This window comes from Cinclus cinclus, chromosome 1, assembly GCF_963662255.1.
Source record: "Cinclus cinclus chromosome 1, bCinCin1.1, whole genome shotgun sequence".
Lineage (NCBI taxonomy): Eukaryota > Metazoa > Chordata > Aves > Passeriformes > Cinclidae > Cinclus > Cinclus cinclus.
In genome coordinates, this window is record NC_085046.1 from 52,103,533 (window position 1) to 52,117,301 (window position 13,769).

Sequence of the window (13,769 nt, forward strand, 5' to 3'; positions counted from 1 at the left end):
GTGTCACCTACTGAGAGAAGAGGCTTCTCCACCTCACTTGATAGACTGATATCTAAATTCTAATTTAGAATTAATTAGGATAAATCCTAATGCCAGAAGAGGTTTCCAACCTTTTGCTATAACATGACTTCAAGTGATTAATGAACAATTATAGAAAAATGTTCTGAAACATTTTCTCAATTACTGCATTTGACCCTGCATTTTCCTGCCAATTACTGCAGTCCTTTCTACAAGCTCTTTCTTCTTCAGAGGGCAGAGCTGGGCTGGGCAGAAGCAGGAAAGCTGTGTTTACAGGCTATATTCTTACTTTCCCACAGAAGTTCACTGGCTGACCCAAGGCAATTATGCCCTTTTCCTATCAGTCCCAGTTCCAGAACAGTGGGAACCTCACTCTTCTGTAAAGCACTATCAGACCTACTGACAATAAGTGCAATGGAAGAAACAGGTATTATGACAACCTTTCTTCTTCACTACAGGACATCCCACACAGATCAGACATCTAGAAAATATGACTATAACTAAAGTTTGCACTGAAATATCTATATAAAACAATACCCTACCATAAACAACAAAACAATAGGTTTTTTCTTTTCCTTCTCTTGTTAATTTAATCTGAAACTAAAATCTTAAAAGAATTCTATGCTTGCCTAGCTTTAATTGCAAGTAATCCCATTTATCTCAGTGAGAATAGTCCTACAAGCCCATTAAGAAAGAAGAGCTCTTGCTGTTGACTGTAATATTAGTATGCACAAGAACAAAACACATATCCAGCTACAAGTATGTTTTTTTAATATCCTAATGGACTCAACCCAACAGACGATACCTATCTTCCGGTGCACTAAAGGTCACTGCATCCCAGATCTCTAACAGGCTGACCTATTTTGAGAATTCCCCAAAAGAAAAAAGCACTCCTACTACACACTGCAGTCACTATAAAGATACTGCTTACCATGGCTGATGAAACCCTCTGCCTGCACTGCTAGCATGACAGCAACTCAACACTGAAGGCCTGCCTCATACTCTCTTCAAAGAAAACAATATACACACAGAATTTAGCTACTCAGACAAGTGTCCTTTTTTCAGCTGATTTTCTCCCTTCTAAAACAAATTGAGGGTGATATAAAACTGTTTTTTTCATTAATAACTAGATTGACATAACTTCGGAAATAGATAGACTTTTGCATAATGTAGTAATCTTAAAAATTATGCCCTATCACCTTCGTAATTTTATCAGTCTACCACTCACTAGGGCCTGAAAAATGCAATGGTTGCTATCCATTCCATTATCTTTTGGAAATCTATCAATGTCATAAATTGCTTGAGAGCAAGGAAAAACAAAAGGTTTTGAAAGAGAAGTAATGATATCAGTTACTCCCTCCTAACTTTAGAGCTCAGTAGTTTTCATCTTAATGAGCAACACAACACTCAAGAATCACAGAGGCCAGCCTCTCTCTCCTGAAGAGTTAGTTTGCAATTCAGTGTGCTTTAGCAGTCAAATAATTGCGAAGTGCTACTCATCTGTTAAAACTGTCCTAAGAAAGCAAACACTTTTTCTGAGGCATAAGCCACTAGAGACAGTATTCGGTATCATACCTAAAACCTGAATAAAAAGTAAAAAAAAAACAAAAAAATTAAGAAGGTTACAGAAAACCTCTAAAAGCATATTTCCCGCAGTACTGCAACTGCACATTAGGTTCTGTGCAAAGTTCTTTAGGAAGAACAATGCTTTATTTGTGTATAACCGAATACAATGCAAAAGCAAACCCCACGTCTCCCAGTTCCCAGGTTTACCCACATCAGATCCTGTGATTCCTTCAAGAAGACATGTCATTTTATACACCAAGAAGACAGCTAAAATACCACTAGTTTTGATTTAACAGTACAGTCGGTCAGATCTGAGCATGCCAAAACATAAACCTTCAAGCATGCCAAGGTACAAGGCTCACACTCAGGGTTAATAAACAAGTAAAAGAACGACGTACAAATTGGCTCCTGTTTACAATTGCCCCTTTACAGATTCACCATCACCAGATCTATTGCTGCATAAAGTCTCCAAAAGGACCCCAAGAAACTGTCATCAGGTCGGTCCAACTTCAAGCAAAGTAGAAGATTCTACTTGGCTAAAGCCACTCCAAAGCTGCCTATATTAAAAACATGTCTGAAGAAAGATGAACATATATTTCAACTCCTGAAGATGAATGTGCAATGGGTACAAAACTCATAATAAATTACAAACCAACTTGATGACTGAGTTCACACAGTGTCACTAGCTGCAGAGGGTACAGGATGGATTGTGCCAGGATATTAATGGCATCATGGCTTCTACATACTTTGTTAAATCTCATCCATTTGGGACCAGTGAAGCTGTTGGCAACTTTAAAGACCCTCTCCAAAAATCTATGTAAAAATAACTATAATTGGGTAATAAACTTAAGCACCACCGCTGCCTTCTTTATTTCTGTTTTGGTTTGAAAAAGACAGGTGTGTGCTAGGGAAGAGTAGGGCCTTCCCTCGAAATGGAGCCAATAAATTTCTCCTTCTGAATTAGCATAATTTTGGAATTAAGGGGGCTCTGAGGCAAAGATATGGGGATAGGCCTATCAGTTTGATATATATACGTATATGTATATACAACAAGGCAAACAAAACAACAACAGCTATGAAATTAACAACAAACAGAACAGGAACCCAGTAACATTTCTTTCAGTTGGGGACACCTTTCCCCTGTGGTGCAGTTCCCATCCCAGCTGGCAGTCAGTGCCAGCAGCTCCCGGTGGACAGAGGCAGATGCAGAGATCCCACGGGGCTGCAGGAGTGTTGGGGGTGATGGAGGCTGCGTCCCAATGGGAAGGGTGGAGGAAAGGCTCTGCTCATGGATCCTCAGGGACAGTGTCGGTCCTGGTGTTCAAACAGGATGCTTGGAGGTGGCAGGCTGAGGAAGGAGAGCGTCCAAGCAGGGATGCGGGGTCCCACACCAGAAGAGGCAGCTCCCTGGCATTGGGATGGCAGGGCAAGGTTTTCCAGCAGTTTTCTTCTGAGAGCCAAAACAAGTGAGAGAGCGAGCAACTGTCCCCAACTCTCCTTTACTTGCTTCTGATTTCACAGTGTTCCCCCTCTTCCCCCCACCTCGCTGTTCAAGAGAAACTCCAAAAAAGAACAGGGAGCGTCCCCCTATCACTAGCCATCAGTACTTCTTAGCATGTTGATGGGAAAAAATTCCACAGACAGAGAGGGGAGGAAAAAAACCTAACCCCCACCATTGTCCACCCAAATTTTTCCCATACCAACATGCTACATCAAGTTAAAACTTTTAAACTATATACATACATGCAGTTACAGATACAAGCACAGTATTATAGGTAGTTCCCCCTAAAACAAGGTCTCCTTGGGGTATGCATCAGGTTTCTCCATCTTTTGTATCACCTACCAGACATAACCTTAAGCGAAAACAATCCTACAGATTGGATTGTCTTTGCTGGAGGCAGAGTTTACCCAATAAGTTTTTCCTAGCATACTTCTCATGTGCACCACTGGAACCTTATCTCCATCTGGTGTTCTCAAGGGCTCAGACTGGGCAGGGCCTGCTCGATTAGTGGAACCTCGGGTGTTCACTAACCATGTGGCCTTTGGTAAAATGATTTCCCAGTTCCTGAAAGTCCCCCCACCCAGTGCCTTCAAGGTGGTTTTAAGTAGCCCATTGCACCGTTCCACTTTCCCAGCCGCTGGTGCGTGATAAGGAATGTGGTACACCCACTCGATGCCGTGTTCTCTGGCCCAGGTGTTTATGAGGCTGTTCTTGAAATGAGTTTTATTGTTTGACTCAATTCTCTCAGGGGTACCATGTCTCCAAAGGACTTGTTTTTCCAGGCCCAGGATGGTGTTGCGGGCAGTAGCATGAGGCACAGGGTAGGTCTCCAACCATCCAGTGGTGGCTACTACCATGGTCAGCACGTAGCGCTTCCCTTGGTGTGTCTGAGGCAGTGTGATGTAGTCAATCTGCCAGGCCTCCCCATACTTATATTTGGACCACCGCCCCCCATACCAGAGGGGCTTCACTCGCTTGGCTTGCTTGATGGCAGCACATGTCTCACAGTCATGGATAACCTGGGAAATACTGTCCATGGTGAGATCCACCCCTCAGTCTCGTGCCCACTTATAGGTAGCATCTCTGCCTTGATGACCTGAGGCATTGTGGGCCCATCGAGCCAGGAACAACTCTCCCTTGTGTTGCCAGTCTAAGTCTATCTGTGACACCTCTATCCTTGCAGCCTGATCTACTTGCTCATTGTGTCGGTGCTCCTCATTAGCCCAAGTCTTGGGGACATGGGCATCTACATGACGGACCTTTACGGGTAGCTTCTCTACCCAACTGGCAATGTCTTTCCACTCATCAGCAGCCCAGATTGGTTTTCCCCTACGTTGCCAGTTAGCTTTTTTCCATCTTTCCAGCCAGCCCCACAGAGCATTGGCTACCATCCATGAATCAGTGTAAAGGTAAAGCTTTGGCCACTTCTCTCTTTCAGCAATGTCCAGGGCCAGCTGAACGGCTTTGAGTTCAGCAAGTTGACTTGATCCACCTTCTCCTTCAGTAGCTTGTGCAACCTGTCGTGTGGGGCTCCATACGGCTGCTTTCCACTTGCAGTTCATCCCCACGATGCGACAGGAACCGTCAGTGAAAAGAGCGTAGTGAGTTTCATCTGCTGGCAGTTGGTTGTATGGCGGGGCTTCGTCAGCCCAGGTCACTTGTTCTTGCTCCTCTTCATCGGCAAGACCAAAATTTTCACCTTCTGGACACTTTTTAATTATTTCCAACATCCCAGGGCGATTTGGGTTTCCGATACGGGCGTGCTGCATGATGACAGCGATCCACTTGCTCCATGTGGCATCGGTGGCATGGTGGGTAGAGGGGACCTTCCCTTTAAACATCCACCCCAGCACTGGTAGTCGGGGTGCCAGGAGGAGCTGTGCTTCTGTGCCAATCAACTCTGAGGCAGCTTGAACTCCTTCATAAGCAGCCAAGATCTCCTTCTCTGTTGGGGTGTAGTTGGCTTCAGACCCTCTGTAACTTTGGCTCCAGAATCCCAGAGGTCAGCCCTGGGTCTTACCAGGTACCTTCTGCCAAAGGCTCCAGGACAAGCCCTTGTTCCCGGCTGCAGAGTAGAGCACATTCTTCACCTCTGGTCCCATCCTGACTGGGGCGAGGGCTACAGCATGAGCAATCTCCTGCTTGATCTGGGCAAAGGCTTGCTGCTGCTCAGGGCCCCAGTGGAATTCGTTCTTCCAGGTGACGAGGTAGAGAGGGCTGACGATCTGGCTGCACTCAGGAATGTGCATTCTCCAAAAGCCTATGGCACCTAGGAAAGCTTGTGTTTCCTTCTTGTTGGTTGGTGGAGACATCACTGTGATCTTATTGATGACCTCAGTGGGGATTTGGCGCCGCCCGTCTTGCCACTTTACTCCCAGGAACTGGATCTCTCGGGCAGGACCTTTGACTTTGCTCCTCTTGATGGCAAAACCGGCTCCCAGCAGAATCTGGATGATCTTTTCTCCTTTCTCAAATACTTCCATTGCCGTGTTCCCCCACACAATGATGTCATCAATGTATTGCAGATGTTCTGGAGCTTCACCCTTTTCCAGTGCAGCCTGGATCAGTCCATGGCAGATGGTGGGGCTATGTTTCCACCCTTGGGGCAGTCGGTTCCAGGTGTACTGCACGCCCCTCCAGGTGAAAGCAAACTGAGGCCTGCACTCTGCTGCCAGAGGAATGGAGAAAAATGCATTGGCAATGTCAATGGTGGCGTACCACTTTGCTGCCTTGGACTCCAGCTTGTACTGGAGTTCCAGCATGTCCGGCACGGCAGCGCTCAGCGGTGGAGTCACTTCATTCAATGCATGATAGTCCACAGTCAATCTCCATTTTCCATCAGACTTACGCACAGGCCAGATGGGGCTGTTGAAGGGTGAGTGGGTTTTGCTGACCACCCCTTGGCCCTCCAGCTCACGGATCATCTTGTGGATGGGGATCACGGCATCTCGATTTGTCCTGTACTGCCTGTGGTGCACTGTCGAGGTGGCAATTGGCACTTGCTGCTCCTTCACCTTCAGGAGTCCCACTACAGATGGGTTCTCTGACAGTCCAAGCAAGGTGTTCAATTGCTTAATGCTTTCTGCCTCTACAGCAGCTATTCCAAAAGCCCACCTGAGTCCCTTTGGGTCTTTGTAATAGCCATTCCTGAGGAAGTCTATGCCTAGAATACACGGTGCCTCTGGGCCAGTCACAATTGGATGTTTCTGCAACTCTCTCCTAGTCAGGCTCACCTCAGCCTCCAGCAGAGTCAATTCCTGCGATCCCCCGTCACCCCGGCAATGGAAACATAAACGCAATTCTAAAATGACACAGCAGCCCTGTTCATTACTTTTTTCAGCCTTGCCCCTTTTTAAAATGTCTGTCTAAATACCTTCTTCTCTCCTTACCTTCTTTCTGGTAACTCAAGAAAGCATTTTGAGGTTCTAGGAAAGGAGACTGTAAGATTAATATTCATTATTTAACCCCTCCATATCTCAGGAATGACTGTGGCCCCTCCACAAAACACACTGTTTCAAACACAAAATTTCTTTATATATCACTATAAATGTAAAACACAAGGCACCTTACATTAATATGATAAACACAAACAATACAGGTGGGCATCTGTGAGATGTCACTGCTTTATGGATGCCCATCTAAGACATTAGATACCAAATTTCTGTTCTTCCATCCCATGGTCAGACTTGAGTACATAAAGGCAGAAGCAGAACCTTAGCAGGTCAGAAAATGTGAATGACAACTGTCTTCAACAATCCCATCTCAAATCCACTGTTTTTTGTTTAGGATCAAACTGAATTGGACAAAGAATGAAATAGTGTCGCCAAATGACAGTTTGAGTCAAACTTAGAGATCACAAGCCATTTGGCTACATTTGCTATAAGGCTGGATGGCTTTTCCTACTGATGGATTTGTTCTGTAGTCTGGAATAGAAAAGTTTACTCCAGACAGGCATATAAGCAAAAATAAGATAATGTAGGAGCTGGATATTTGAAATAATAATCACGAGCATGCAGCAAAGGAATGCACTTTGTAATTCTTTTTCTTAGAACAGCAGAATGATTTGGCTTGGAAGAAACCTTTAAAGATTATCTAGTCCAATCCCCTGCTACGAGTGTGATGTTTCCCTTTTTCCAGTCACTGGGGCCTTCACCTGATTACCATTGTCCCGGTTTACAATACAAGATACATATTCTATTACCATCTGAGAAGGGTGATCATCCTTATCTCTGTGGGAAATGTCTTCTGTTGATGGGCCATAACTGATAAGGGTGATCATCCTTATCTCTGTGGGAAGTATCTTCTGTTAATGGGCCATTGAGTCCTACTGTATAACTGATAAGATTACATCATCCCACTGGGAGATGCTCCACCCAGGAGGACTAGCCAAGCCTTTCCTACCTAGATAAAAAACTGAGGTTTAGAATGCCAAAGGCAGCCTTTTTCCACTGGATTCCAGAGGAAGAACCAGGCTTTTATCCACATCATCGCTGGACCCTTTGGAGGAAAACTTCACCAGCACCCTGACTGACAGGGTATCAGGTTGTATTCTGACTCTGTCAGTGGTTTTATTTTTATTATTGCATGTATTTTGTTTTTTTCCTTTTCTTTTATCTTTCCTATTAAAAATTGTATTACTGACTTGAAGTCTCACTGGTTTTGCTTTTCAAACCAGTACAGCCATGACTTTCCAAATATGAGGGAGAGTGACTTGGCAACTGCATTAGTTCTTCCTGTTCATAAAGATTCTCTTGATGAAAAAGGCCACCTGTCAGTATGGCTGTATGAGATCCTATGGGGAAAAGAAGAAGAGTTGACATCTCATTTAGCAGTCATTTAACCAAAAGAAACTTGGACTCTGGGGTTATCTGCACCTTCATGCTTCCCTAGAAGTTGAAAACTTTAAGCACAGGAGGGGAAGTCCTCCTATCCTAGGTGCTCTAAAGTGAATAATTTTTTTTTCTGATATTACAAGCCCTTTGATGGTGGGAAGCTCCAGCCATCCTAAGTGACAGGGATGGGTGACATAAAGCAGACTAGCAGCTGTTTGTGAAAGGTGCTCTCTGCCTGAGTACATGAACACGAAAAAGAAAAAAAGGTGCCTCATACATCTCCCCGGTGCAAAATTTGGCCTTCTTCTTCAGGGAATTAGGACTGTGTCCATCAGTATCCTTTCTGATGAAGCCTTATCAAAAAAACTGGGCTCAGAGCAGCCACAGAATTACATGGCCACATTCCCTACTTGCAGGACAAGAGGAGAAAGAAAGCTCTTATCTACCCTAAAACAAAGGACCAGCCACTTTAACCCCTGTTTAAATTACCATATAATACAGCTATTTTTATGGTTAATTTGCTATAGTCTTCATTCTATATTGTGAATATTACTAAGTCAGGTTGTCACCAGGACCTATTCAAGAAGGACTGGGTTGGAAACACACGGCAGAATACTATTATTTTTAAACAGTAAGTAGAGTCAGGCAGATGACATATTTATTTTGAAAATATTTATTCAAGAACCCTCAGCCTTAAGGTCTCATTTCAGATGCCAGGCACATAACTGTTTCAATTAACAATTAAGTACATCTTAATTTGTAAATATTGGGCTAAACGCATGGATAGCTATTTCTCTTCTCTAAGAAAGTAAGTAAATATAAATATAACACAGACTTTTAAAAAAATTCTAAATGAGAAACATTTCCTAGGGCAAACATTTCCAATAACTGCTGGGATTAATCATCCTGAGTTCTGGATGATGAACCTGAGACATCTCAGATGCCTCTGGACTGTTTTTAACAAATACTGCACTCCAGGACTGCGAATCCAAGTACTCCATACTTACCAAAAACAGGCCTACCTCTGTCTTACACTGAACAAGAATGAAAGTAGACAAAGCTTAACTGTGAATTATAAACAGTACAGAATTCCTCTTTATCCACATTGCAATTATCTGAGTTCTTCACAGATTTTTGCCACTAAAGAATCAAAGCTTTAGAGGAAGACAAAATCAGGAATTAATTTGCTGTCTTCATCCAAATGTTATTAATCTCGTTTACTGGCAACAACAAAACCAAAACAAATAAACAAAGCACAAGTCCTCCACCTCAATCCTTCATATACGTGTATCTTCTGTCACCAAGACCAAACACTAAGCACAGAGAGATCTCTAACGTGCTGATCCTGCTTCCAGCTGCACACAATTGTGCTATGTCTGAGAAAAATCAGCTAATTATTCCAAAGACAAGTATGAGCAAGCCACCAAGATCTCTATGTTCATCACCAAGTAACAGACGAACCAGACTGTTGCTAATCAGTGTCAGAGCCTGCAAAAGACAGTAAATACTAAGGACTACTTTCCCTAGCAACAGAAAGGGAAATATCACTTCTAGCAGAGCAAAGAAACATCCATGATGTTTTAATTAGAGTGACTGTGGTCTCAACTCACCCCTCACTACCTCTTCCTTTTTGTTACTTGGGGATTATTCAATAATCCATGTTCTTTCTGGCAGCTTTTCTCTCCTCACATTCACAGAACAGAGGTAATGACTAGATGACAAAGATGCCTCTATACCTACACATTTCAGAGAGGGAAAGTTAATAAATGTGGTAACATTACTTGAGCCATGAGAACTTCTTACTTTATAAGTCAGCGTTGTGCAGCCTTTAATTTAGCATTTAGGTTAGTTACTATAACAGGAACATCAGCTGCCACAAACAGGCTCCTTTTAACTGGTTAATAAAGCTATGCTGAGGAAAAAAAACAACTTATTTTATGCTAATGTTCAACTCATGTTGTTAAAGTGGTGGGTTTTACTCATCTGGAGGAACATGATTAGCAAATGCATTTCATTATCTTTCCCAGTCAGGTGGGTTTTCTGCAATGTTTTCTAATTAGCACAGCAGATCTTGGTCTGAGTTGTAAACATTGGTCTAAGGAACACTTAAGTTCAGTTAGACAAGGAGCCAAAGCTCTTTTTGCCTAGAGAGTAGAGAGGAAACAAGTCAAATGTACATTTATCTTTTTATCATAGTCACACTTATTTTATCAAGTTTTAAGATAGCAGTCCCACACTTTGGCTTTAGAGGCATGAGAACACTTGCCACAGTTCAAGGCCAGCTCCAGAGGCATGACACAGCTCCCCAACAAACTTTGTTCCGCTAAGTTACAACAGGGATATATCCAGAGTGGGCTTTTGTTGATTTTGTTTTTCTTTTTTTAAACTACAGGATTAAACTGCAAGAGTGCCTTGGCTTTCAGACTGTTTTTCTTTCCTAAGCCCTATTGCTTCCCCACTCAGTGAAGAAACCTTTTTAATGCCTCACTTAATAAGGTGCACTATGAGCATAATGTAAGTTATATTAACACACTGAGCACTCTACCTGCAAGTTTCAGAAAGATCTATGGTTGCCTGAAACTTCAAGGTGAAAGCTATCCACAATCCTGCATACGTTGATGTGCTGTACTGCTGTGTAAAACACAGGAACTCCTTCCTCATGGCATTAGTCTCCCACTATCACGTCCATCCAAATCTCTGTTAGTGCCTCTATTTCTTCCCAATTTTAATTGTATCTTCTGTTGCCTGACTCTGCTTACTTCACCAAGGATGGCAGTGCAGAGAGAGCTTCAATGGACCACAGAAGTGTTAATGTCAAATACCCTCTGAAGCTTCCTGCAACTAATCTGCACAACACAGAGTACAGTATTCCCACTACAAGATGGATGAAACTCAGGTGCCTTTAGAGTCATCATTAAAAAGCAAAAATGCCAATGTACGTTCCAGTCCCGCATCTTACTAACATCCTGACACCATGGTGTAAGATGGAAAACAATTCCCATTTTAATTTGACAACTCCATAATTATTATTCAGTTAATTGATCCACTTACCTTCACTTGTTTTGACAAGGCCAGTTAATTTTTAGTGCAGAGAGCAAAGCGGTCCTGTTCTCATCAGCTGAGCTTAGTTTTCCAAGTCTGTGGATACAGCAGATACTCTTCATGACCAAAAAAAAAATCAGATCTGACCTCTGACATTTAAAATGAAGTTTCTTACAGCTGAATGTGGTGGTCTTTTTGACTCATTGGGTTTGGGGGGCGAGGAGTGGGTGTTATTTTTCCAGTTAGCACAACTGGGAAAACAAGGACACTAAGAATAAGAAGTTGAAAACTACAAAGACTGAGTCTCCTTTTTAGCTCTACAAAATAAGCACTGCCAGTCCTTTAAGAATAACACAAACTATACTTCATTGAATTAAACTCCAGTTCTTTAGAAATGGTAACTCAGTTCACTCTTTGAAGAAACAGATTTGTATGAGAAAAAAAGTTTCTTGATCATGTGAACGAAAACCCAGGAAGAGGAGTCCAGAAAAATCAGCACTTCAGAATAAGGGAAGTTTCCCAATCCAACAGCAAGAAATTTTAAAGTATGTTACTAAAAATTATCATTATATTAATAATATTTAATTATAATTTAACTACTAATAATTATTCTCTAAGTGGTATGCAGTGCTTGTGACAGTTTTTAGTAAGACTAACTAAGGCTTTCTTATATATGCTGAAAATAATTTAAAATATTAACCCATTGCTCTTCATATTATGAAGATTAAACTTCAAGTTGGATTTGCATTATTTAAACATATTTGTCTTCATTTTCTCATTTATCGACACAAATGACAGAAAGATGTTCAAATACTGTGTTACTGATTTTTTGGCACAATGTCATTCTGTGTTCACATCTGTAACCATAGATAAAACAGCTGAAAGACTACCTTTATTCCACACATTTTGGCAAATTAATGCAAAGAATTGGAAAAAAAAAATTGGTTTCACACAAAATCAGTTCATTAAACTGTTGCCCTAATTAACACTGGTTGTTTAGGGTTTTTTAACAAGCTCCAACACAAAAGTTCAGCAGGATGCCAGGAGTTATATAAAGGCTGAGCTTGCGTTTTCACTGTGTGTAGATTGAGCCTTGATGCATCTTTTTTCTTTTTTTTACCTAGAGGTGAGAGCTATGACTAGAACATAAAGTAATTAAGTGTTAAGGCGCTTTATACACGGATTCTGTACCACATCTGAGAACATAAGAATCACCTTTCTCCCACCAAAAGCTGCCTGAAATATGGCCCCACCACATCTCTTTAGGAAAGGAAAATATTCTCGTTCTCTTTACACATGGGTAAGCTGAGGCACAGCCTGCTTGATGGTCCGGTGCTTCAGAAGGGAGTATCAAATGGCTACAGTAAACACGAATTTTCACAGGATTGGAAGGAAGCTCAGCACTTCTAAAAAGAAGTCCAATTCGTAGTAAAGGTTCTATATGATCTCTCACCATGCAGTGCCCTGGCCACTCGAAGATGCTACTTGGCTAATTCCACATCATTTACAGGCTAGTACTCTGCTCCGCCGCAACCTGGACATTATTCCAAACAAAGGGCTTTTCCCTTTTTTCTCTTTCTCTTCTCTTCGCTTCCCCTTCCCCAGGTGGTGGCCCGCCCCCTCTGGTGTGGAGGGTGTCTTTGGAGCAGCTAGGACAGCGTGACTCGCAGGACTCCCCCAACCCTCCACAACCGAGGGGGGAACGCCGGTGGCGAGCAATCCTGGGGAGGCGAGGAACAGAAAACGAAAGACCTCTTCCAAATCCTAATTACAGCTAGCAGGGATTAAGTAAGAGCCACTAACCTCTTCAGCTCGCAGAGGAGAAACGTGGTCCTGTTTAACTATCTTCCGCTCCCTGCAGCTCCTTCTTACACAACGCTCCGCAGCTCCGGCATATCACCGCCCGCACGCCCCGCCGCCGTCGCGGCAGCAACTCCCCCTCGGCCGGGAATCCAATAAGGCACTGCAGGGGCGGGCTGAAGCCAGAGGCAGCTGGTGCAGGCGCTGAGACTGGGAGCTTTCTCCCGGCAAGCGCCCAGGAAGATGCACGTGGCTAGCCAGGGGGTGGCACGTCCCCGGGGACCTGGGCAAGATTCCCCCGGTTAAGCGCAGTGGTCCCTCTGATGTAGAGTTTCCACGCTGATAAACTACAAGTCAATCAACCCTGTTTATACACTTCATATGCCTCAGTAGCTGCAGCCGTTGAGAAAGAGCGGGGGGGCGGGGAAAAAGGAATTTAGGATTATATATGTATTGAAACCAACCACAATAGAATGCTGATCTAGCAGACCACAAGGATGCTTGGTAGAACCCCCAGGATAGGGCCAGAAGGAGGAATAAACAGGAGCAACTCATGAGTCTAAAGTGCCAGCTGGGTGAAAGGTGATTTTGGCAGGGGGAGAGTGGTAACACTGACTCACAGCCCACGAAGTCTAGAAACCCACTGACTAAAGAGGAGGAGGAGACTGAACATGTGGAGTAATTAACATAAGTGAGAGAAATCAGATAGCCACTACAATTACAAAATATTCAGAGTTGGAAAGGACCCACAAGGATCAAGAGATACAATGCTGAAGTGAACCACACATATAGGGATTGAGCCTATAACCTTGGTGTTATTATCACCATGCTCTGACCAAACTGAGCTAAGAAGATACAACACTAATTAATGAGAGAACTATGCAACTTGTAGCCCATGAATACTGCTACTTTCATTTGCTAAAACATATAAATAAAGTTTTGATGATTAGGGAGCTGGCATTTTGTGGGCTACCACCTAGCTGCTTACTTTGCATAAACTAGAGTAAAGA

The 13,769-nt window shown here is 43.0% G+C and overlaps 1 protein-coding gene across 3 annotated transcripts in view; it reads right to left on the reverse strand.

Annotated features, from left to right (window-relative positions):
• BLVRA (biliverdin reductase A) overlaps window positions 1-12,864 on the reverse strand; it is a 33,607-nt gene extending 20,743 nt beyond the window's left edge. The window contains exons 1-2 of one of the 3 annotated variants that reach the window (XM_062510227.1): window positions 12,763-12,864; window positions 10,969-11,055 (exon numbers count right to left, since the gene is read on the reverse strand). The gene's annotated coding sequence lies outside the window, so the exon portion shown is untranslated. Of the gene's footprint in view, window positions 1-10,968; window positions 11,076-12,762 lie in introns of all 3 variants that reach the window. The other 2 variants (XM_062510237.1, XM_062510245.1) reach the window with 2 other exon arrangements.
• Window positions 12,865-13,769: the final 905 nt, after the last annotated feature.